Source organism: Oryctolagus cuniculus, chromosome 8 (assembly GCF_051225735.1).
Source record: "Oryctolagus cuniculus isolate XC-2025 breed Fujian yellow rabbit chromosome 8, ASM5122573v1, whole genome shotgun sequence".
Lineage (NCBI taxonomy): Eukaryota > Metazoa > Chordata > Mammalia > Lagomorpha > Leporidae > Oryctolagus > Oryctolagus cuniculus.
The window spans coordinates 26,190,811-26,215,647 of NC_142874.1; the positions used below are offsets into that span (position 1 = coordinate 26,190,811).

General features: G+C 41.5%; 1 long non-coding RNA gene across 3 annotated transcripts in view; it reads left to right on the top strand.

The window, feature by feature from the left end:
• The window catches only part of LOC103347521 (rho GTPase-activating protein 20), a 115,124-nt gene that overhangs the window by 40,075 nt on the left and 50,212 nt on the right, over nt 1-24,837 (top strand). Inside the window, exons 8-15 of one of the 3 annotated variants that reach the window (XR_016211763.1) lie at nt 6,447-6,635; nt 7,816-7,968; nt 9,729-9,938; nt 11,919-12,011; nt 13,342-13,461; nt 14,225-14,273; nt 19,985-20,149; nt 23,842-23,985. This is a non-coding gene — a long non-coding RNA (rho GTPase-activating protein 20). Of the gene's footprint in view, nt 1-6,446; nt 6,636-7,815; nt 7,969-9,728; nt 9,939-11,918; nt 12,012-13,341; nt 13,462-14,224; nt 14,274-19,984; nt 20,150-23,841; nt 23,986-24,837 lie in introns of those variants that run through there. The other 2 variants (XR_016211764.1, XR_016211766.1) reach the window with 2 other exon arrangements.

Genomic DNA, 24,837 nt, shown 5'->3' on the forward strand with positions numbered 1-24,837 from the left:
GTATCCGTTTGATTTCTTTTTCTTGCCTTAAGGCTCTGGCTGAAACTTCCAGGACTATATTGAGTAGCAGTGGTGAGAGTGGCCATCCCTGTCTGGTACTGTATCTCAGTGGGAATGCTTCCAAGTTTTGCCCAATTTGCTTAGAGTTTTCGTCATGAATGGCTGTTGTATTTTATCAGATGCTTTCTCTGCATCTATTGAGATAGTCATATGGTTTTTGTCAGCATTTTTCTAATGTGATGTATCACATGGATTGATTTGTGAATGTTAAGCCATCCCTGCATACCAGGGATGAATCCCAGTTGGTCTGGGTGAGTGATCTTTCTGATGTTGGATTCAATTGGCTAGAAGTTGTTGAGGATTTTTGCATGTATGTTTTTCAGGGAAATTGGCCTGTAATTCTCTTTCTCTGTTGCATCTTTTTCAGGTTTAGGAATTAAGGTGGTGCTGGTTTTGTAGAATGAATTTGGGAGGATTCCCTCTCAACTGTTTTGAATAGCTTCAGAAGAATTGCAGTTAATTCTTCTTTAAATGTGTGGTAGAATTCAGCAGTGCAGCCATCCAGTCCTGGGCTTTTCTTTGTGGGGAGGGCCTTTATTAATGATTCAACTTCTGTCTTGGTTACGAGTCTGTTTAAGTTTCCTATGTCTTCATGCCTCAATTTAGGTAGCTTATATGTGTCTAGGAATTTCTTCTACATTTCCCAGTTTGTTGGTATACAGCTCTTTGTAGTCATTTCAGATGATTTTGTTTTATTTCTGTGGTGTGTGTTGTCCATTTCCTTTTTCATCTAATTTTATTGAATTGGGTCTTTTTTTTTTGGTTAGTTGGGCAATGGTGTGTCAGTTTTGTTTATTTTTTTAAAAAAATTAGCTCTTCGTTTTGCTGATCTTTTATATTTTTTAATTCAATTTTGTTGATTTCTCCTCTAATTTTTTTCTTGTTTCCTACTAGTTTTGGGTTTGGTTTACTGTTGTTTTTTCCAGATCCTTGAGATGCACGTAGCTCATTTATTTGGTGCTTTTCCAGTTTTGTGATTTCGGCAGCTATTGCTATAAACTTTGTTTTTAACACTGCTTTGCTATATCCCATAAGTTTTGATATGTTATGTTGTTGTCTTCCTTTGTTTCCAGAAATTTTTTGATTTCTCTGTTGACTTCTTGTTTGACCCACTGTTCATTCAGGAGCATGTTGTTCAGTCTCCATGTTTGTATATGCTCTAGAGATTCCTGAGTTGCTGATTTCCAGCTTCATTCCATTGTGGTCTTAGAAGACGCATGGTATGATTTTGATTTTTTTGGAATTTGCTAAAACTTCCTTTATGGCCTCATATGTGGTCAGTCCTAGAGAAAGTTTCATGCACTGCTGATAAGAATGTGTATTCTGCGACTGTAGGGCGAAAAGTTTTCTAGATCTCTGTTAGGTCCATTTGGTGTATAGCGTCGATTAAATCTGCTCTTCTCCTGTTGATGTTCTTTCTGGTTGATCTGTCCATTGCTTAAAGTGGAGTAGTGAAGTTCCCCATTACTATTGCACTGGAGTCTAAGTCTCCCTTTAAATCCTTTAACATTTTTTTTAAATAGCCAGTTGCCCTGTGATTAGGTGCATATATATTTATAGTAGTTACATGTTCCTGTTGAATTGATCCCCTAATCATTACATAGTGCCCCCCCTCTTAAAGATTTATTTATTTGATAAAAGATCTGTCTGCACTTCAGTGTTTATTGCAGCTCAATTCACAATAGCTAAAACATGGAATCATCCTAAATGCCCATCAACAGTAGACTGGCTAAAGAAATATGGAATATGTACTCTATAGAATACTATACAGCAGTAAAAAATGAAATTTGGTCATTTGAAACAGAATGGAGGAATCTGGAAAACACCATACATAGTGAAATAAGCCAGTCCCAAAGGGACAAATATCATATGTTCTCCCTGATCAGTGACAACTAACTTAGCATCTAAAAGGAAATCTGTAGAAGTGAAATGGACACTATGAGAAACAATGACTCGATCAGTGCTTGTCCTGACTGTCAAGGAAAAACTTACTGTTTTATTCCCTTTAGTATTTTTTTTCTACTTAATATTATTGGTTGAACTCTTTCATTTACACACAAATATTCTTAGGTGTTTAAATTTAACTGAAAAGTGATCCCTGTTAAATATAAGAGTGGGAATAAGAGAGGGAAGAGATGTATAGTTTGGCACATGTTCTCTCGGACTTACCCCAATGGTAGAGCTAGAAATGTTCCATGGGATTCCAAATCAGTGCCATCAAGGTGGCATGTACCAATGCCATCTTACTAGCCAAAGTGATCAGTTTCAGTTCATAATTGATCAAAAAGATAGGATTAAATGTCAAAGGGACCACATAAACAAGACTAGTGTCATAAATAAGAGTGTGAATTGTTATATCAACAACAGGAGTCACTGTACACTTGCTCCCCATGTAGGATCTCTGTCCCTAATATGTTGTACTATGCAAATTAATGGTAAAACTAATCTTCAAACAGTACTATATACATTGTGTATCTGTGTAGGTGCAAACTGTTGAAATCTTAGTATATACCAAGTTGACCTTCTGTACATAAAAATAATTGAAAATGAATCTTGATGAAGAATGGGATAGGAGAGGGAGTGGGAGATGGGAGGAAGGTTATGGGGGGGAAAGCCGCTATAATCCAAAAGTTGTACTTTCAGAATTTATATTTATATTTTAAAATAAAAGGTTTTAAAAAAGAAAAAAGAAGATTGATTTATTTGAAAGAGTTACATAGAGAGAGGCAGAGGCAGAGAGAGAGAGATTGGGAGAGAGAGAGAGATCAGGAGAGAGCGGTCAGTCAGTCTTCCATCTGCTGGTTCACTCCCCAATTGGCTACAATGACTGGAGCTGCGCTGATGGACTTGGGCCACCTTTCTCCTGCTTTCCCAGGCCATAACAGAGAGCTGGATTGGAAGTGGAGCAGCGAGGTTTCAAACCGGTGTCCATATGGGATGCTGGCGCTTCAGACCAGGGTGTTAACCCACTGTGCCACAGCACCAAGGCTATCCTTTGTCTCTTTCAACAGTTTTTGTGTTAAAGTCTATTTTGTCTAATATTAGGATGGCTACACTACCTCCTTTTGGATTCTGTTGGCATGGCATATCTTTTTCCACCCTTACACTTTCAGTCTGCATGCATCTTTCTTGATGAGATGTGAATCTTGTAGGCAGCAAATAGATGTTTTTTTAAATCCATTCAGCCAGTCTGTGCCTTTTAATGGGGGAGTTGAGGCCATTTATATTCAAGGTGACTATTGATATGTAATCACTTTTTCCTGCCGTTTTTCCAAAAATATTCCCATTTTTTAGTTTGAATTTTCTTTGAGCTTTCACTGATTGATTTTCTTCCTTCACCTTCTTTCATAGTGATGACAGTGTTTCTGTGTGCGACTCATCCTTAAGCATTTTTTGTTGGGCTGGACAGGTGGCAACAGATTGTTTTAATTTCTCTTTGTTAGGGAAGGTCTTTATTTCATTTTCATTCATAAATGAGATCTTTTTGCAGGGTATAATATTCTGGGATGACAGTTTTTTTCTCTTAAGACTTGGACTAAGTTTCACCATTCTCTCCTAGCTTGTAGGGTTTCTGATGAGATGTCTGCTGTGAGTCTAACTGGAGATTCTCTGAAAGTAATCTGGCGTTTCTCTCATGCATGTTTTAGAATCTTCTCTTTAGGTTTTACTGTGGTGAGTTTGATTACAGTGTGTTGTGGTGAGGGTATTTTTTGGCCATGTCTATTAGATTTCCTGTATGTTCCCTGTACTTGGATGTCTTTTTATCTCTCCAGACTAGGGAGGTTTCTGTTAATATTTCCCTAAAAAGGCTTTCTAATCCTTTCTCTCTCTCCATGCCTTCAGGAACTCCTAGAACCCAAATGTGTGTGTGTGTGTGTGTGTGTGTGTGTGTGTGTTTATAGTATCCTGTATATTCCCAACCGTGTTTTTTAGGTTTCTAATTTCCTCTTCTTGTCTTTGGTTTGACTGTATTCTTTCCTGTGCTTTGTCTTCTAAGTCTTACAGTCTTTCTTCTGCTTCACCAATTCTATTGTTAAGGCTCTCAGTTGCATTTTTGTATTTGTTCTGTTGAATTCTTCATTTCGTTTGGATTTCTCCTTCTGATCTCAATTTCATGGGAGAAATTTCCTTTCATATGCTGTATGGATTTCAGTAGTTTGTGCGTTTGCTTCTGATTATTTCTGTGTAATCTTATGATCAATTTTTTGAGCTCCGTTTCTTGCATTTCTTCCATCTCATCATCTTCACAATCTAGCATGGAAGCATTGTGTTGTTTTGGGGACTTCATGTTGTCTTCCTCCTTCTTGTTTCTTGAATTGCTGCATTTGTTGTTTGGCATTTGTGGAGATACTCATTGTTCTTTTTTTTTTTTCCTTTTTTGCTCTGGTGTGTTTTATATTTGTACTGTGACTGTGTAGATAAGTGGAATGTCTGCTTTTGAATCTCTATAGAGGCTTGTAGTGGATGTGGCCAGAGAGCTCTGTTCAGTTCTCCAGGGTTAAGGGCATGCCTATGTTGACACACCCAGGTTGGGCATGATAAATCTCGCTCTCTCTTTTTTATCAGAAGGGAAAGTTTTTCTGCTCAGCTGAGCTCCTCTCCTTAATGGAGTCCAGTACCTCAGCGCTAGCCCCAGTGGCTATAATATTCATCCACTCTGTCCCAAGGAGCACACAAAGGATCTGTGCAGTCCTCAGTGTAAGTTCAGATTCTCCAGCGATGTCTCTCTCCAGGTAACCAGGAAGCCCTGAGCGTGTGGAGTCTCCCAGTGTGAGTGCCCAGAGTCCGAGCCATGCTCCCTCCCACACTCCCTCAGTTTTTTTCACAGTCCCAGTAGAGAAGCCTCACATAGTCACAGGCTCCTATCCCCCTGTTAGTTCTCCCCACCAGTCAGGGTCTGCACTCAACTAGTTGCTGGGCATGGACACGAGCTGGCACAGCTGTTACATATGTCCAAAATGACACCTGCTCTATCGGCTTGTTACAGGATGCCATTGTAAAGTGATTGTCCTTTTTCATTTCCCTCCTCTAGTTTAGCCGGTACACTATCCCCCATGGGGTTCCAAGCTGGGTTCCCTCTAGGTTCTTCTTGCAGCTATTTTTGCCACTGGCTTGGGCTGCTGTAGTCTGGTCTCACCCCCCCCTTTCCAATGCTGGTGTGTAGGCTCTGCTGCTGGAGACCTGAGCCTGGGCACCCACACCATCTATGTATGTCCACCATGTCCCTTTAATTTTGGTAGTGTTTCCTTTGCTGTTTTCTCCCTAACTCTTCTCTGAGACTATACTCTCTCCACTTGTTTTAAAGCTATCTTCTCCTGGGCTAGAGCAGTAGGCTCCCTCCCTACTCCGCCATCTTGGAACCCAAGACCAAGTACTGTGAATGTGAAAACCAGAGCTTGACCATGTATGGGGCAAGTTTTCTTGCTTTTGAAAGGAGATACAAAATAACAGTGGTGGAAATGTGCTGATGGTGGAATGTGGGGCATGAGAAGAGTGAACACAGAGTACCTGTGTTCAGTCCTGCCTCTGCCTCTGCTTCTAATGCAGTTTGCTGCTAATGCGCATTCTGAGAGGCATCCATTGTTGATTCAAATACTTGGACTCTGCCACCCTCCCAGGAGACTTGGCTGGAGATCCAGGCTTCTGAATTTGGCCAAGTGTAGCCACAGCTGCTGTGGGCATTTGGAGAGTGATCCTGCAGATGGAAAACCACTTTCTTTCCCTATAGATTTCAAAAATTAGAGATAATTGAACAATGTAAAGGAATATGTTGCTGTGTGTTATGGATTGGTTATCAAAGTATTCGGCTCAGGAACTGGTGGGAGTCACCTCATATATTAAAAGTGGTTGGGGTCAGGCTGGTGCCATGGCTCACTAATCCTCTGCCTGCAGCACCAGCACCCGGGTTCTAGTCCTGGTTGGGGCGCCAGTCCAGTCCAGCTCTCTGCTGTGGCCCGGGAAGGCAGTGGAGGATGGCCCAAGTGCTTGGGCCCTGCACCCACGTGGGAGACCAGGAGGAAGCACCTGATCCTGGCTTCGGATCGACGCGGCGCACCAGCCGTAGCAGCCATTTGGGGGGTGAACCAACAGTAAAGGAAGACCTTTCTCTGTGTCTCTTTGACTGTTTAACTCTGCCTGTCCAAAAAAAAAGTGGTTGGGGTCCTTGAAAGATGGCACTTTGATATTGAGTGTGATCAGACTATGATGATGAACGGTTTGGCAGGAATAAGACTATCCTACTTTGGTAATTTCCTCCTAAATTTCCTTTTATTACCACATGAGTCCTAATTATTTGGAATTAGATTCATATGAAGTACCATTTGTTTCTCAGGTATGTTTTATGAGATATGAATTTTCTTCTGTAAACATTGCTTTGTCTCCTTTAGACTGGCAGAGGACAGTGCAGCAGCCAACACACAAAACTACAATTTGCACATGGCTAAAGTCCGTGGTTATCTTACAGCATCCTGGGCACTTGACATCCGTGAAGTGGGAATTGGGTCTCTGCAGCAGGTGCTGCTTCTTGCATTTCCTGTTCATTTCTGTAGAGAGATGGAGGAGCTCCTTTGCTTGAGGTGAGTTCTCCTGGAGAGTCATCATGGCTAGAAAGGCTAGTGAGTCTGTCATTTATTTATCTAGGTAGGATACTTTTAACATAATTGCTTTTAGTCTATAGCATTGGATTTTGAACTTAACTATTCATATACGCGTGGTATACTAGATGGCCCATTTAATCAATTGTTCAGACACATTTTTACCTATAAAGGATGATTGCAGATGCTTTCCTAGATTGACATGTATCGTTATGATACTCATACTTCATTTAAATGTATGAAATTCCCAATATATTGTGTAAACTTCTGAAGGTCTCAGTCACCCTGGGTGGAGAATGCTCATGATTCCATGAACATTATACTGTTGAGCATCATTCTAGACATACTTTGCTATGAAATCAGAGCATTCCTCTTAGTTACTTCGGGAGTCTTTGAATAACTCTGAAGATACTTTCAGTTGATTAGATAAGTGTTAATTTACATCCCCCTTCCTCTCCTAACAACAGTTTTAAAGTATGCATTATTTTGAAATAAAAAATGTTATTTGGGTTTTGCTTAACAAATGTTGGATTGCAGTGCTATTATACACCTTTAGTCTTTATGTATTTAAACAGCATGCTTAATACATTGCCTTCATCAATAGTGTCATAAGGTGTATTCTTTCTGTTATCACCTATTTTTTCCAAGGTCACTTTAAAATAAATTTTAGAATGTCTATTCTAATCTCTATTCTAAATCTTATCCATTTGATAATATTTTACTATAATTTTTTTTATATTTTATTTTTTCAATTTTTTTTTAACAGGCAGAGTGGACAGTGAGAGAGAGAGAGAGAGAGAAGGGTTTTCCTTTACTGTTGGTTCACCCTCCAGTGGCTGCTGCGGCCGCTGCACTGCGCTGATCCAAAGCCAGGAGCCAGGTGCTTCTCCTGGTCTCCCATGTGGGTGCAGGGCCCAAGCACCCGGGCCATCCTCCACTGCCTTCCTGGGCCACAGCAGAGAGCTGGCCTGGAAGAGGAGCAACCGGGACAGAATCCAGCGCCCAGACTGGGACTAGAACCTGGTGTGCCGGCGCCGCAGGCGGAGGATTAGCCTTTTGAGCCGCAGCGCCGGCCAATATTTTACTATATTAATGTCTTAATAATAGATGTTGTCCTAAGGTCTTCATGTATGTAACTCATTTAATCTTCACCTTTATTAAGCAAATGCACATCCATTCATCAAAAATGACTTATTGAGCATCTGTGAGTGTGCAGAATACTGTGTGCCAAGTGCCAGGACGAATTCAGCAAGGTCCTGGCCTCTCTGGAACTTGAGATCTGAAAAGAGGAAAATACGTGACTGAGGATCATGCAGTAAGCAAACTGGTTCATTTAATTATGCATATTTTTCTGTTTGTAATTATGCAAGATTGTGGTTTAACCATAATTATAGCCAAATAATTATGGTATTAACCAAGATTACGGTTCTAATCCAATTGTGTGCTTTTTAAGAATAGGGGGGAATCTCTTGCATTCCTTCATCTCATAGTGCTAAACAAATAGATATCAATATGTAATGATGGTTACAGGAATGCTTTTATGAAACACCATAACCTGAGAGTTGTTGGAATTACCTAGTGGGATTTCAGGGGGCTAGAACAGATCACCCAACAAATGGAGTTTGCTGATAAGGGAATTACTCATACACAAATGGAAGTAGCGTTGATTAGGAGCAGTCAGACATCTAGGTTTCCAAATAGCCTCAGTGAGCTCTGTTAAGACTGAAACATTCAGTTGAACTCTAGGGCTGTTCAGTACCTCTAACACTTGAAACGTGGATTCAGAAGGAAAGCAGGCATGGTGTTTTAGTAAAACATGGAGATAAAAATTCTGGTAGTCTTTTTATGAAATATGTTAAAAAATTCTTCTAGAAAGCAGAGACTGCCTGAAACATTATATGTCAATTTGGTAAACAATGGCAATAATGAGATCTTCCCCAAAACACTCCATGACACTTTAAATGTCAGTCTTTCCTGTCTATATTTGGCAAAGCAATGATCTTATTATTACTACATATATGATTAATTATAGTAGTGCATCTAGAAGTGAAGTCCAGAAAGTAATGCCCTAGAATGAAATGTTGGTCTCAGTAGTCGGAGATGCCAACCAGTCTGTTGTTTCCAGCTCCTTCTGTAGCACCGGTTTTGCTTTAGCTGAGCCATTCACCTTTAAAACAGCCCAAACTGGGTTCAGAAAGGTAGCAAAAGGAATGACAGGAAAGGCTGAAAACCTGAGAGCAAGGGCAGCTTCTGGGTTCTCATTGCAAATGTGTGGACCCTGAAAATCGTTATGAAGTAAGGGAGCTATTGACGTTAGTGAGCTTGATCATTTCAGGAAAAGTGGCAATGAAAGCTCTGTATGCCTTTTCACATCATGAGGTGTTTCACTAGGCGTTCTGTGAAATGACATTTTTAAAGGTTGACATGCATTTTGTTCATTCCCTGTCAGCTAGCATCTTTAGCACAAATTCTTAGAGCTTTATATCATCTATGTGTTGCTGTACACTCTTGTGGGGTTTTCAATGTCCTATTTTATTTATTTAGTTGAAATTTAGAATGACTATGGACAGAGGGAGAGAGAGGGATGGAGAGAGAGAGAGAGGGAGAGGGAGAGGGAGAGGGAGAGAGAGAGAGAGAGAGAGAGAGAGAGAGAGATGTATACCTCAAAACCAGTGGTTCACTACCCAAATATCTACAATAGACAGCACTGGACCAAGTCAGATTAAGATCCTAGAACTACGGCAGGGCTTCCCACGTAAGTAGCTAGGGGCCCAAGTCCTTGGACCATAGTCCATTGCTTTTCTAGGTTCTCTGTAAGGGGCTAGATAGAAGGGCAGCTGGATCTCAAATCAGCATTCCAATATGGAGTGTGGCATCACAAGTGGTGGTGGACTAATCCACTGCAACATCAAGCAAACTTGTCTCAACCTCCTGTGCTGGGAGGCTTCCCTTATGTAGAAGACATTTAAACCAAAAGCTGAGGAGTCACGGCTGACATCCACACATTGCTCTACACAGAAAATGCAGCATTCTAAGAGTGTGGTGGGCCACTGGTCTGGATTAGCTATCACTCAGTTTTTCTTATCATAGGTAGAGGAATGAACACCTGTTGCAGTTGAGCCCATCAACATCAGAAGTTGAGACTTAAACCACACCTGAACTTTGAGTGAGATGCTTTTCCTAGTGTTGTCAATCTGAGAAGCCAGCCTCTATGGGAAAGCTTAAGCAGAGTATACTCACCCATGAAATTTGGATTTTGCTACATTCAAACAGAGAATATCAACAGTAAGTATTTTTTGTTCTGTCTGTTTACTTTTTGAAAGTCCGAGTGATGCACATATGCATACATATACACATATATGCACACACGGAGGGGATAGAGAAAGAGAGGTAGGTAGATAGGTAGATAGATAGAGATATCAAAAATCTGTTCCCTCCTCCAAATGCCTGCAACAGCTAGGTCTGGGCCAGGCTGAAAAAAAGGATCATGGATCTACCCCCGGGTCTCCCACATGGGTAGCAATGAGCCATCAGTCTCACAGGTACGTTTGCAGGGAGCTGGATTGGAAGCAGAGCAGCTGGGACTTGTACCACCATTTTGACTTGGGCATCACAAATGGTGGCTTAACCCACTGTGACACCAGGCTGACTCAATGAGTGTTTTGTTTCTCATGCAAATTTGTAGATAGCTAGAGTGGGTCTCTTTCACAGTTCTCATTCTGCCATTGGAGGGCTAGTGGCTACCCTGGACTCTTAAGATTAACTCAGAATCATTCACACTACCTTTCGCCAACGTTTCCATTTTTGCCATGTCTCATGGCCAAGCCAGAGAGTACAGTTGTCTCTCTGGTCCTTGAGGATCGGTTGCACTCACCTGTGGATAATAAATTCCAAAGATACTCACATTCCTTACGTATAATGGTATATTACTTCCATTTCATCTGGTCATATATTCCTGCATACTCTAGACCAACTCTGGATGACATTATAATATCTAGTACAGTGTAAATCATTAACTATTTTGGGGGGAGGACTGACAAGAAAAAGAATCTTTACATGTTGTTATCTTTCACTTTACTTGGGTAGCCCGAAACTTTACCTTGTAGCCTGAAACTGTCAGAGACAATATTGTGTGAGTGAATGACCATGGGTAACGTTAAGTATTTGACCTGTTTTTGACCCAGTAGTTGTCATTTGCCAGCCTTGTAACAGATCACAATTTACTCTTGGGCACCACTATTGAAGACTCCCCTAGCTCAGAGAGTTGTTGATTTCTTTCAAGTTTAAGCTCTCTTGAAAAATATCATGATTTGTTTTCATCCATACCATCTCACGTTGGAGATTTCTCCAAATTTATGTCAATTCCATATTTTTCTAAACCACAGCTTGCCATTTCTTTGAGGTATTATCTGGGAGAATTTTGATCTGAAAACTTGGGCAGGAAGGTTTTTAAAAATGTAGTATTTTGCTTAGAGTGTATAAAAAGGCTCATAGTAGAACAAGGGTTCCACACCTGTCTTGTTAATCATTTTCTCACTATATAAACATACGTGCTGAACGGAAGCTGCCTTTATAATTAGAATGCAGTGAAGCTTCTTCTGATCATTATCACGACCCTGTTTTAAAATATAGGCTCAGAGACCATTAGCATCATAGGGTACATATTCCCACAGAGACATTTTTCCCTTCTGCTTCCATTTGCAATTTCATTTCAATTGTAGTGTTTAATATTTTCCCCATGTCTTGTATGTGAAAGAACAGAATGGTGGTAGAATGCTACGCTGTAACGCCTAAATTCCCAACCAGGTGTGACTAATGCTGTCAGGTTTAAATTAAGATGAATTTCTTCAAGCTCACTAAGACTGTGATATTCAGCTTTTCGAGTAGGAAGTTCACATGGGGGATTTCTCAATTCAAGAATATTAACACACTGAGTAACACACTGCTTTGTTGTTTCTAGGTTCTTTATTTGAGTAATTTCATTTAATGTCATGCATTACTGAGGAAGCTGAACTGTGGGCTCGATGGGTATCCCAGTTGTGCTGTAGTTTGACATTTCCATGGTCCCTCCCTTCATTCCCCAGCCAAGGAAGTTCATCCTGTGGCTTCCCAACAGCACATCCAATAAAGTGTTTCTGAACCATTTTCTTTTCACCTTTTGCATCCTTTGAGCAATTGAGTGTCCAGGACACAGGAGATTCCCTTCACATGCTTTCAAAATTTACCCATGTCTGATTGTGTGATTTCTATTTACACTTTCCTCAGGTATTCCACTATTAGATGATTGACTAAAGAATGGAAGGAAACAGAAGACAGAAGCCTTTATCTTAATCTTTCTTTGCTTAAAGAATCCATCAGGTAAGATCTGTGACTGGTGTGAAACTGAATTTTCTATCTACTCAGAAAAGTATTCAAATGAGCATCAGATCCAGAGAGTCCTTGAGGAATTTGAGGAATTCTGTTTTGATTACTTGTAAATAATCTGTGAAATATGTGAAATTGTATTTCAAGTAATTTTGTTCACTATCACCATAATAAGCATTTATGTTGGAATAACTGTAGAATGGATACTCTCCTCTCTCTTTCAGATTTTTTATTTATATTTTGTAAAATTGGAACAGTAGGGATCCTTCCATTCTGCATCATTGAAAGCCAGCAGTATTTGCTGGTGCCTGTTTTTAAAGTGTACATAGAAAAGCTACCTTGTGTCTATGAGTGTTGACAATTGTGTTCCAGTCTGGCCAAAACCTTGTGACCCAGCAATAAGATCATAATAAACCATCTAGGTAGGAAACTGAGTTGACCTTCTGATAACCCAAGTCAACTTTTGTTACCATGTTACCTATTTTTGTCCTCTATCATTGGATCTATTTTTAAATAAGAGAAACATGGTGTATTTTTAGTTATTTGTATGAAATACATTTTCATCTATGTTTATTTGTGCCCTTTGGTATGCAACTTGTCTCCACAAAGGGACTTAACCAGATCAAAATCTTTTTTTCAGTTGTCATTCATGTTCTGTGTTTGAAAGACAGAGAGGGTAATAAGTAGAGTTCTTCCATTTGCTGGTTCTTTGCTCAAGTTCCTGGAGTAGTGAGGGGGTAGATCAGGCTGATGCCAGGTTTAAAGAACTCAGCTCAGGTGTCCCACATTGGTGGCAAGGATCCAGGCACTTGAGCCAGCAGTCCTGCCTCCTAGAAGGAGTATATGTAGTAAGGTGGAATGGGCAGTTGATCTGGGACTTGATACTGGCACTGTGGTAGAAGATGCTGGCATCTTAACTGCTGAGCCAAACACCCGTTCTGAATCTATGTTGTCTTAGAATATTATCTGTGTACCCAAAACCCTGCAAGTATAAACTGGACAACCCCTAACCTAAGTCCATGCAAGAATACTATCTCAAACACCCTTGAAAACTGTCTACATATGGATATACTTGCTGGAAGCCAAGAGGTAGGTGTGTATTTCTTTGTGATAAAGCAGCTCTTCTGATACCCAGCGAGCCCCAGAGGGGGAACCATCCAGCAGAGCAGCAGAGAAACCATATCTAGACACTGAGAGAATACTTCCAGGGTTTCTGGAGTGCTGTTTGTGGGTCAGGCAGGCATCAGGGATTGAATTATCTTATTCCATGCTTTATCTCACACTTCATCACAACACTTTGAAAGTCATTATCTTCTTTTTACAGATATAAGAACTGAGATGCGGAAATATGAAGTAGTTTGCCAAAACTCAAACATCCATAATCTATCTCCAGTCCCAATTCCAAAGACCCTACTATTTTACCATCTGCCCTTGCCTCCCAGAGGTGAGGTGACAGGAGAGGGTCCCCTGCATCAGCACACAAGCTTAGCTGCAAGAAGAATAGAATGCTATGTACATCTCATTCCAAGTTGGAGAAGTGAAGACCAGGCAGTTACAATATTTGTGTATCCAATTGCCAGTCTACTCTATGAAGACATAAGGAATGGAGTAACTAACACCCTGCTCCCTCAGCACTGTTTCAATAGGCAGTATTGTGAGAAAATCTTTTTCGTGAGACGTTGCCTTGAGTAGTTTATGAGCCCAGGGTATTATAGTCATAGCATCACTACATTTCTTCCATCATGATTTTCTTCTCTCATTCCTTTATGCATTTTTGTAGCCAAATTGTGTGTTTAATTTGTGTTTACCGTATTATCCTATCCCCCTCTACTCTGTTTCAATCAACTTGAGAAACAGACATGGGAACTAGGAGATCTGATTTAATGTGTATATTATCATCACCATTAATCGTTTCTTTAGGAAGGCTGAGTAGGATATGCTTTATCGCTTTATCCTCCATTTTGTGATTTCTTTTGCTCATTTCTATAAACTATGGGAATGATGATTAATATTGGGAGCCTGATTTTCCACTGTGATGTTGGAACTCTGCCTTGAATGAAAAGATAGAGGACAGATGCAGCTAGAAGCAGCATTTCAGGGTGCACTTAGATATTTTACAATGGTTTTGATTTGTTCAAAAATGTTCTCAAATAGTATTCATTTTATGGACTTAGTTTTGTGACAGCACTTCCAATTTGGTGTTCCAGAATTGACTCATCTCAATGAAGTACCTGCCCTGTGCCATGGTCCTGAGAGGTAAAATATGACTTCCTATTCTTGCCAGCAGAGGGCAGCAAGGAACACTGGAGCAGGTGCTTGATATCAGCTACTGAGGATGTTTCCCTTGGTGGAGGCAAAGATGAGGGTGTTCAGAGGACCAACATGAGAAAGGATAATTACAGGGATTCAGGAGGGAGACCAGAACATATGGGGAGTGTAAGGGTTCTCCCAAGGGCTCATAACTGCCAGCACAAGTAGACATCTGGAGAGTCATTGATTATAACCTTTTCTTGGTATTGACTGCTATTCCCAGCCTGTCTGATGCCAAGGTGTGGCTGGCTGCCTAAGGTAACAGGCAACTAAAAGCATATCTGGGCACTAATACAGACTGGCTGCCTGTGAGTTATCAACAAGCTGCCCACAGAGGCCGAGGGGTCCAGAAGCAGCCCTGTGAGGGTGAAGGATGAATGGGTGTGAGGGCTCACCAAATCCAGCTGCAGAAGATACTGAGGCCCCGGGTACATGCCAGGAAGATGATTCTGCAAAATATATATACATGCATATGTATATAATACCAAGGATATTTTCCCCTTGTCTTGGGGGTGGGGGACACTGCTTAGCTATGGAAACACTGTGTGATTTAGGACTTAGAGAGTTCTCACTTTACCAACTGTTAGGTATCTGGCCCCCAGTCACACAACTTCACTGAGCTTCAGTTTCTCCACCTGTCAAATGGAATTACTAATTTTTACCCCAGAAGCTGATGTTGAGGCAAGGGGAGGCTATATATAAACTACCTTGCAAGAAGCTTGACGTTTTGTCATTGCTCAGTGGATTTGATTGCGTGACATATTCTCCCTCCTTTCTCTTTGGCCATGGACAAACATCCATGATAGTGTTCACTATTTTGGAAAATAATGTCTCCCTGTCTTTTCTAAGCAGCCTTGGTATTAAGCAAGAATTATTCTGTGAGTTAGCTTGCTAAATTTTCTATACTGCTATCCCATTTTATAGTTGCAGCAATCCTTTGAGGTGCACTATCATCTCTGTTGTGCAGGTGGAGACACTGAGACTCTTCTAGAATAACTCCTTTTACCAGCACCCTCTACATGGCGAATGCTGAAGGAGGGGGGGTTCAAAAACTACTTAGTTTGGTTGCAGCCCTCCTGCCAGTGTTGCTACAAAACCTTCTTTCCTGTGTAGATAGTTCATCACCATTTACTTTTTTAGAGGTTTAATTTATATATGTATGTATGTATGTATATATATTTGAGAAAATCAACTTTGAAGAACCCAAGCATAGTGCATCCTTTGTGAGCACTTAGACATTACTATAGCTTATGAGACATAGATAACATCCTCCACTTAATACATTAAAATGAAGTAAATCTTTGCAAACAAGTTTTACTATTAACTCTCATAATCCAACAATTTGAGGACAGAGGTCCTGCATGGGAAGTTAATGCACAGTGACTCCTGTTGTTAATTTCACAATTAACACCCTTATGTGTGATGTGAGAGATCACCCATTTAAACACTTAAGGGGGGAAATTGAATAAAAGAATTTTGTGTTTGTGATATGTTAAAATAACCTTATAATTGACACAGCATCACATTGATACTATCTCTCCATTTGGTATGTAGGGCCGAAAGGTCAGTGTTCAATGACAGAAGTGAAAATAGACTGCTATGGTCAGAGTTCTTCCCCCACCCACCCAGTTCTCCTGTTGAAGCCCTTACCTCCTTCTCTTTGTGTGCCATGCAAGGACACAGTGTGAAGATGGTTGTCTATAAGCCAGGAAAAGAGGCTGAGTCAGTGGGGCCCCATGCTCTTGGACTTTTCAACCTCCAAAACCGTCAGACAAGTAAACTTCTTTCTTTGACACATTACCTAGCCTAAGGGGTTTTGCTACAAGAACAGAAAATGGGTGAATCATGTATTCATTTTAATGTTGTACATATTATTTTTGTATAAAAAATTATATAATTATACTAAAATATGCAAAGAAATAATATTGCACTATAGCTTTGAAATATATTGCCGCTTGGGCAAACTGGAGGGAAGGTTGCTGAAATCTCTCTGTGTTTCTTACAACTGCATGCAAATGAACCATCATCTCAGTTTAATTTTGAAGAATTGAATGATGGTGCCAAAATCTAGAAAACCACTATATCAGTTTGAGAGTTTGTCAGTTATGGCATGAGCCTTAGAACCTTGACATCACAATGATGGGTGATCTTGACTACTGCGGAACCCACAGTCTTCAGGGACTTGTTCATGGTCTCTGTTGAATAGTGTCGACAGAGTCTAGAGTTGTAACACATGGAAAGTAATGTTGTCAGAGCTTCTGGAAGTCATCCGCCAGTCCCCAGCGCAAGGTAGCCTTTTCCTGTACTACTTGTGATCATTTAAGCAGACTGGTCACCCCAGGAGGAGTTCTGTCCTGTTTTCCTTAAAACAGAGGAAGTAATTCCTGACTTTGGTGCTGGTTTCATGAGAAGCTACTTTTGTTCTTTGGTTTAGTGCTACTGAGCTCAAAAGAGCAGGCTTTGTACTGTCAGGGGAGACACTTCCTTGGCTTCATGGCAAAGAGTTTTCTCTGAAAAGATCTCGAAAGAGGCTGTCCTGTTTATGAAAGAGTTTTGTGTTCTGCTCAGTCTAACTGGTTTTACCTATTATGGCCACAGAGCCCCATTGGTACATGGTCCCAACTCAACCAGTTATATCTAAGCCTGGGTGATGTTAAGAAATGTTTGTGGATGTGTCCAGCATTATTTCATGTTGTCTAGCACTTCTCTCCCCTCGCCTCCCAATTTGAACACTAATTTAGATAAGATAGGAAGCATTTTACTAAGTGGGAATCAATGTATCCCTATTATGTAAATTGTCATGCTAACAGGGGACCACGTTACAATGACTTCTTTACCAATCGCTGTGTCATTTTGTTTTACATGTGATAGGCTGAAAATTGCCTTGTGTTCCCTCTTCTGAAACCATGTTTTAAGAGCTTGGTGAGTGACAGCTGTGGTGTCCATCTTAGTGTTCTTTACAGAGGGCAGTGTGGTAGTTGAATGGAAATACTCTTTAGAGATGTAAACTGCTTTAGAATATCAGGGGTATGTGATTTAATTTTCCTTTGAAAAGGCAGAAGACATGCCTGTTGCTTTTACTTAGAATGAATTAGCAGCAGATATGTATGGAGAACTTCACAGTTGAAGATTGCTTTCGATATTTTACTTTAACTTGCACTAAAACCAGGCAGATTGATACTATTGTTCCAGATTACATGTTCTCTTTTATGATACATGCTCCCTTTCATACACAGCCAGTTAGAAACAGTCAGACTCTGAAATTTTCAATAATCTTCAGTACTTTCTTTTTTTATTCTTAAAATCTATCTATTAAGGGATACAAATTTTCATAAGTGCAACTTTAGGAGTATAGTTATTCTTCTCACTATATCAGTCCTCCCACCCACACTCCCATGCCTCATCCCCCTCACTCTCCCCTTCCCAGTTCTATTCTCCATTAAGATTCATTTTCAATTAACTTTGTACATAGAAGACCAACTCTATATTAAGGAAAGATGTCAACAATTTTCACACATACACACACGCACACATATGCACATACACAAACTGTTTGAAAACTGGTTTTACAGTTAACTCTCAATACAACTCATTGAGGACAGAGGTCCTGCATGGGGAGTCAGTGCACAGTGACTTCTGCTGTTAATTTTTTTTTAAACATTTATTTAATGAATATAAATTTCCAAAGTACGATTTATGGATTACAATGGCTTCCCCCACATACCGTCCCTCCCACCCACTACCCTCCCCTTTCCCACTCCCTCTCCCCTTCCATTCACATCAAGATTCATTTTCGATTATCTTAATATACAGAAGATCAGCTTAGTATACATTAAGTAAGGATTTCAACAGTTTGCTCTCACACAGAAACATAAAGTGAAAAATAATAGATGATATTTTTTAAATGATGATGAAATCAGATCAGACCTATTGTCATGTTTAATCCCAGTGAGAGTCAAGTTGGGAGTTGATATTTTTTTTTTTTTTTACAGAGGATCAGTTTAGTATACATTAAGTAAAGATTTCAACAGTTTGCACCCCCATAAAAACACAAAGTGAAATATATTGTTTGAGTACTCGTACCAGGGGATTCCAATTCTGCTGTTAATTTAACAATGAACACTCTCATGGATGACGTCAGTGACCACCCGAGGCTCTTGAAATGAGCTGTCTAGGCTATGGAAGCCTTTTTTAATAGAAAACGTTTATTTCATAAATACAGATTTCAAAAGGAAAACTTTTGGATTATAGCGGTTTTTTCCCCTATGGACAAGGCCATAAGCAAAGTGGAAGTTCTCTCTTCCCTTTAGAGATAAGTGCACTCTTCTTTGATTGCCACTTTTTTCCACTGGGGTCTACAGAGATCGTTCGTGTAGACTATGTTTTTGCCACAGTGTCTTGGCTTTCCATGCCTGAAATGCTCTCACAGACTTTTGATCCTCAATACTGCCAAGTGCACACCAGCAGAATCTTTCGTATGCACATTTCTGCTAACTGTGTATTCCACAGAATTTCAGCTTTTTCTTTCTCATGATCCTCAGACGTGTTGCAGCCTTCGCTTATTGCTGATTGCAAATCCGCATTCCAATTTTTAGATGCTTATGGCAATGGCACCTAGTCTCAGGAAGCAACATTCTTTTTGTTAAAATAATAGAGGTACAACAATGACCAGAAACGGAGAGATTGAAAACCACAGGAATTCCTTGTTACGGACCTGTAGGGCACAGGTTTATTTGGGATTCTCTGGGTCCACTTCATAGGGTCCTCTAAGCTTGGTCCACATGTTGGGAGATTGCTCTGGGCTAGGATCTGCTTCTGAGCTAATTCAGAACATTGTTTGAATCCCCTTACTTGTAGTTGAGGTACCTTCCTCCTCCAGCTGTCACCTGGGGGCTGACTACATCTAGTCTCATGTTTCTGTGTAGCTCCTGCCCATATGACAGATTCATTCTCCCTTGCCCTTCAACTCTTTCTGGCTTCCCCTTCTGTGCCATGTCCTGAGTCAGTGTAGATGATAATCTCTGATTTGGGGACCTCTTGGGGGTTAGTTTAGGCCTCCTAAACTAGGGAATGTACTCTCCCTATTTGAAGGTTCATCACATTCATTCTGTCTTCACAGTCTCTTTTTGCAGATAGCACAGTCATAGGCTGCAATCATTAGGGTGTGCGGCTTTTGGATGGGTTGTTTTAGAACCCTCTGTGTACCACAGACTTTGTGGAAAACATCCCTTCCATCATTCCACCAGCAGTTGTCCATGGTTACCAAGACCTCCGTGTTAGTAAGTCCAATGATGAGTCCTCAGTAACCACCTGCCTTACCTTCCATAGCGTTTGATGGGAGCGATGGCTCCCTTCTTGTTATCCTCTCAGTTCTCCACTTACCTGACACCTCTTGGTCTGAGCGGCTGTCTTCTTTGGCACGCCTGTAAGACGATACTTGCCCTAGGTTCTCCCTTGGATGTGTTCCCTGTCCAACTCTCTCAGTGCCACCTGCTCTTTGAGACCTGTAAAACCTGAAACCCCATTGGCATCTGTAGTTGGAGAGCCTTGTCTGAGGAATTGAGATGACAGTTTTATCATGTGTCACTCCTAATGACCGGCATCAAACTAGTCTGTGACCATTGACTAGCTACTCTTTGGTGTTTGCTGTTGAGCAGGGACGATGATTTTCAAGAGGCTGGGACTTCAGAGGATGCAAGTGCTTCAGAGGGACGTGAACGAAGACTACTGGTGCACGGTCCGATAAAGTTAAGAACGGGTAATAAGAAAACAAAGCATCAGGCTTTTTTGTACAAGGACGTACTGAAAATCTCGAACATTCGGTAGGTGCATATGCTGCATGTTGTCCTGATCATCGTGAAATATATTGTCTCTAACAAAATTCATTTTCATGCACTCTTTCTCAGCAAGTAGCATGTTTTTACTTTGTTTTTGCCAGTGATTTCATTCTTCACTTATTAAACAAGTAGTCATGGAAGTTTTATTCTGTATTGTGCCCCTGTAGACAGTGGAATCAAGAATGGGAGAGACAGGGTTCCTCTCTCTCTCTCTCTCTCTCTCTTTGAACATTTATTTATTTATTTTAAAGGAAGAGTTAGAGAGAGGTAGAGGCAGTGAGAGAAAGAGAAGGGCGGGGGAGAGAGAGACACAGAGAGAGACAGAGACAGTCTTCCATCCGCTGGTTCACTCTCCAGATGGCAGCAAATGCCGAAGCTGCACCAGTTTGAAGCCAGGATCCAGGATCCAGGATGCAGGATCCAGGAGCTTCTTCCAGATCTTCCACATGGGTACAGGCGCCCAAGGACTTGGGCCATCTTCTAATGCTTTCCCAGGCCATAGCAGAGAGCTGTATTGGATGTTGAGCAGCCGGGACTTGAACTGGCACCCACATGGCATGCTGGCACTGCAGGCAGTGGCTCTACCTGCTACGCCACAGTGCTGGTCCCAGGATTCTTCTTTCTTGAGTCTTGCCTAGAGATGATCAAACTAAGAAAGAGACAATTGAAGATTGTAATAATGTGCATCTGATAGTAGGAAATAAACAGTGCCATGTGGAGAGTGTCAGAGAAGAGTCCCACTAGGGTGCCTCTGTGAGATGCAACATTGAAACCATTCCTCTGGTGTGAGAAGCAGCCACCTGTTCTATAGACTGGGTGTCCCGATTTGCCTGGCTGAGGGGACTGCAGGCCATCGTGTATGCAGCTTGACCCTTTGGGAGCAGGGCTTCAGCAAGGCTGATGTTTCTGGAGCTCATTGTAATTGACCAGGTCAGAGGTGAGACTGAATAAGTGCTCAGGGTTCTGGTCACAGAGGATCTTGACAGATCCCAGTAAGGGGTTGAGAAATTCCTTTGAAGGGGTTTCCTTATGGAAATGGCCATATCAGGTAAATATTGTAGTATATCATTGTGGCTGCTGGGAGATAATGGATTGGAGAGCTGGCAGCAATATAGGAGGGAGACTATGTCCTGGAGATGATAACCCAGATCACTGATACCAAGGGCCCCAACTTGGGAGGGACAGTGAAAGCAAAAGGTACAGGAGGCAGATTTGGTGTGCCGGTTGGAGATAGACACAAGTGGTCACTCCCACTGTCAGCCTTGAACACAAATGCAACCAGTACACAGCCTGGAATAAGGCAACTGCTTAATACACGTGTGCAGGGAAGGAGTAGGCAGGAATAGACTGATCTGGACATCTGCTTATCTGCTCCACCTGTGTTTTCATAATTTATGAAATATTATATAAGACAAAGACTAGTTCCACAAACAAAATCTCACCAGGAAGTGAGTAAAGAAAAATAAAAGTTGCCAGTGCTGCCCTCCCCTTGGCTTCCAGTTCTGCCCTGTCCTAGAGCAGAGAAGCAAGACTCAGGCCCAGTTTTATAAAATTCAGTCTCATCTTAGTGACAATCATATGAGGTATGTTGGATCAGGGGTGTGTTAAGCGCAATCTGTGTGTTCAGGATATCTTGTACCTCCTCTTGCCTAATCCTTGCTTTCACTATCTGAGATGGGTCTGTATTCTTGTTTTCCAACAGGCTCTGATGCTAAGAGAGCCCCAGTGGCTGCCTCAAGGTCACCACAGTAGTCGTGGGTCCATGATTTTTTTTTTTTTAAGATTTATTTTATTTATTTGAAAGTCAGTTAGAGAGAGATGTAGAGACAGAGAGAGAGGTCTTCCCTCCATTGGTTCACTCCGTAGATGGCCGCAACAGCCAGAGTTGTGCCGATCTGAAGCCAGGAGCCAGGAGCTTCTTCCGGGTCTCCCACATGGGTGCAGGGGCCCAAGGACTTGGGCCATCTTCTACTGCTATCTCAGGCCATAGCAGAGAGCTGGATTGGAAGAGTAGCAGCCGGAAGTAGAACTGGCGTCCATATGGGATTCCGGTGCTTCAGCAGGCCAGGGCTTTACCCACTGTGCCACAGCGCTGGTCCTGTGAGCCCATGTTTAAAACTAGATCTCTTTATTATAGTACCGGCTCTCACCCAGCTGCCTCAACACTTTGTATTCTTTTGGATCCCATGGCAGATTTTATGACAGTTTCATTTCAATCGCTTTAAATCATAGGGAGCCCTGTGGCCAAATCCCTGAACATCCTCCTTAAGGCTTAGAGCTCTTCACGTCTACCACTCACCTGAGAGTTAGATTTGTAAATGAACAAGGCAGCATGCCAGAGGGCGAAAGTGGGGTGGACCAAACCAGTACTGAGCAATATCACTGCTGAAGCTGCGATATTGTCACCTTGTGCTCTCTGCAGAAAAAAATGGGAGGTGTTTTCTTCCCTTATGGATAAGACGTTGAGCACTTGGACTAAGGTACATTTTGTTTTGTGCTTTTATTTTGGCTGCAGTCTGTAGGACACAGTATTTTTTTAAGCCAGAATCTGTGGGGCAGATGATCTGAACCAAATCTTAAGAAGGAAATTTGAGCTGGTGTCTTGGCTCATCTGGCTAATCCTCCACCGGCGGCGCCGGCACCCCGGGTTCTAGTCCCGGTTGGGGCACCCAATTCTGTCCTGGTTGCTCCTCTTCCAGTCCAGCTCTCTGCTGTGGCCCGGGAAGGCAGTGGAGGATGGCTCGGGTGCTTGGGCCCTGCCCCCGGTTGGGAGACCAGGAAGAAGCACCTGCTCCTGGCTTCGGATTGGCAGAGCACCGGCCATAGCAGCCATTTTGGGGATGAACCAACGGAAGGAAGACCTTTTTCTCTCTCTCACTGTCTAACTCTGCCTTTAAAAAAAAAAAAAAAAAAGGAAATTTGAAAGAAGCTGTCTTTAGAGAAGGAGTGGAGAGGGTCCCCCCACCCCGCCAGGATCATTTTGAATATTTATAGCATCTTTCACGGGCTGGAGAAAATCATCAACTTAAAAATTTAGCCTGTTACGGATTTATTGAATTTTGAATCCAGCTTGCAGTTAGTTGCCTTGGCAGTGCCAGCCTCAGTGACTTCACAGGCTTTGTACAGCCCAGGGACCAGACATTCACCATCCCAGCTTTCAAGATGCAAAATTTGTATAAGAATTAAGATTCAAATGTATTTGTAATATCTGAAACTAAGGTTATTCCGAGATTATGTATGTATAGTCTATCTCTGTGAAGAAGAAAATTTTATAAATAATACATCCATGATTTAATCTTTGTTCAACCCCTCAGCCACTCTGTTGAAGTCAATCAGATGTGCATGACCAGAGAGTGAGTGATTCTCTTAAAATGTAACAGCTTTAAAATACAGAGTATGGCCTCAAGTCCATAGTCAGCATTCAGAAACAGACCAGTCCACCTGTTGCCACTGGCTGCCGTTAATCTTGTGTGTGTGGGCCCCTTGTGGGCCAGCCTTCACTGAGCACATGATTTTGTCCAGGTCCACCTGACTCTTGCCTGTGCTGTGCACTGAGAGGGAATAGATGGATGTGAGCTTTTCTTGGTTATGGAACATGGAGGATTGGGGTTTGCTCAGGAGAGGATGTGCTCTCAGTACATTTAAGAAAAAAACATCTTGCTTGATGATCTTTTTAGGTACAGCAAAAATATTTACTACAAATATGTCATCCCTGTCAATGAAATATGGATTTCCAAATGCATTGTTGAGGAAGGTGATACCAGTGCCTCCAGGTGCCTGAATATTGGCTGGCCCATGGCGAATTATAGGGCCAAGTTCTTGTAAGTATCACTGCTGAGTCTTGTAATTTTACTTTGATATAGAAGGATATAACCCTTATTGCCTTTTCTAGCAAAGATAGAGAAATGCACCTAAATTTTCTTCCAAACTTGTTTTTTTTTTTGGGGGGGGGGAGGATTGGTAAGCATTTTAATTTGACCCTATAATAATCTGCTGCCTCATGCTTTGACTTCCAGCCATGGCACTTGTATGACACATATTTTCCCCAAGAGGTTTTTATGTGCCAATATGTGTGGAGAGAATGAAATGGGAACTGTTGGAATGATTTGCTTTGGTCTGAAGCAATGGTTTTCCAAGGGCTCCATGAGCTACTTGGGGAGTGGGTATTTTGGATTAATAAAAATAGATTTGAGAGAGCAAGGCTCTGGGGCCCCTCTCCAATATCCTCCAGCCTCTAGGTCTAGGCTTTTGTGTGTTTCAACTAGTAGAGTAGATCAATTCAGCTTGAAAAAGTCCTTTTATTCTCCCAAAGTAATGACCTAAAGAAATAATACTTGATATACAAATTAAATTATATCCTGGGTTGCTAGAATTGCTATTTGGTGTCTTCAGTGATACGGCCACCTGAAACAAAGATTTGATTCATGCGATGTGGGTGAGTTTTCCAAGGCCCACTTTGAGGCTGGTATGAGGAAAGGAAACGGGGCTCCATTTCCTAGACATCTTGTGTGTCTGTTTTTGTGTACGCAGGTACCTTGCAACCTCTGCCTGCTGCTCTGAACAGGCACAAACCCAATGTCCTGTGTGTTTTTCACATAGACAGTTCATCCCAGGTGCTTGGTGCTCTTTTTTGCTCTCCTCCTCTCCTCACTCCCTCCAGGTCTGTCAGGTCA